Here is a 1,615-nt window from a genome sequence, read left to right as displayed (position 1 = left end):
ATATACATACTTTTTGCTGTTAACCTAGCATATGCTAAAGATTACCAATAAGAGGAATAATAATGTGGGGGTCACTAGCGTTCATTTCCAGCGGGCACCAGTGACCTCTATGACCCTGAAAGGAAGCAGAGGGTAAGATAATGGATGGATAATGCTTACTTTGATAGTTCCCAATTAACTTTTTTCATTTCTTCTGTGTCAACTATATTTTGATTGATCAGAACTTTGTTGTGGCTTGTTAATGTGGGAAAGTAGGTAAACTACAATGTTGTCAAGTTGCTTCAACTGCTCCACTGAGGATCAGCTGGCCAAGGCTTATAGAAACAACAGCCATCTTTACAACTGTTCCCGCAAAGCTGATGATATCAAACTGACGGAAAGAGATGTCATAGTTATTGCGCACAGTGGAGACAATGCAGAGACACAGGCAGCTMTCTGTGGCTGTGTTGATCAGGAGGGAGTACRCCACAACCTGGAAGCATGGACACCTTCCTTTCACTTACATTTGCTAGTTGTTATGTGCCTTCTGTCGATGATGTAGCAGTCTYGTTGTGACAAATTTACAATTGCCAAATAAAACRCACTGCCTTGTCCGTACAATTACATAGCCTGGTCCTGGGAAGAGAAGCAGCAATCTGTACAGTTATAGAAGAWTGGAGAACCGGGTGAGAAGAAATCCAATTTAGTGTGGTGGGGAGGGGGAGGAGCTTCCTAAAGGTGCTCCAGGGCAAAAGATTAGATATTTTTTTCACTTTTCTTGGAGTATGAATTTAGTTGACGAGTCAGTCCAACTATTTCATGGAGGTAGCTTTTTTTTCCAGCTGTTTGTTTTCGCAAYCATTTTGTCAGTACCACTAAAGCTCATGACTATAGGTGAGAGTTGGATTGATCCAAAAATTGAGAACTTATCTTTTTACCATGACAGATTGGTACAGCATTTGCACCACTGCAGATGTCATCCCAATCTGACAATTTCCCACTTTGTTTTATCCCCACTCGGGGCCGAAGCTCATTCCTAACCCAACATTGTCAATCCAGCCTTTTCCATTTGAGAACAGCAGCCTCCGATTTTGAGGTTGTGATCTTCATCCCACCTGCTTCACACTTGGCCACCAGTCACTCCAGTACCTGCTGGAGGTCCCGTCTCGATGAAGCCATCAGAACCACTTGACTGCTGTTCAAACTATCAGCCAGTCTAGGTCCGACCCAACAATGATTTAACATGTTACACTTTGAGCTCATGCAATCAGCAGCAATAGACAAAATGTAAAGAAATGTGTTTGTATTGTATCTTTTGGCTTTTCATCAATGATGCTTTTTTTATTATAGTTTATCTCTTATTGTCTAAGTCAGTTCAATAAATCATTGTGTGTTTAATATAAATCTTTCTTTAAAGGGGCAATATTATGTGTTTCTCAGGCATACATTTAAATACTATACCACAATAAAGTATCTATGTCACCTTTAGCTATTATTAAAATGCTGTTTTTATGTTTAAATAGAAAATAAACTCATCTTCTCATCACTTCCTCTTATAAACGTCATGAAATTGGCCTCTGTCTCTTTAAGAAACACCTTGGGCTTCTGTCTTGCCCATTTCAGAGCGGGGGTGGGT

Source organism: Austrofundulus limnaeus, unplaced genomic scaffold (genome assembly GCF_001266775.1).
Source record: "Austrofundulus limnaeus strain Quisiro unplaced genomic scaffold, Austrofundulus_limnaeus-1.0 Scaffold40, whole genome shotgun sequence".
Classification (NCBI taxonomy): domain Eukaryota; kingdom Metazoa; phylum Chordata; class Actinopteri; order Cyprinodontiformes; family Rivulidae; genus Austrofundulus; species Austrofundulus limnaeus.
This window is presented reverse-complemented; position numbering follows the sequence as displayed.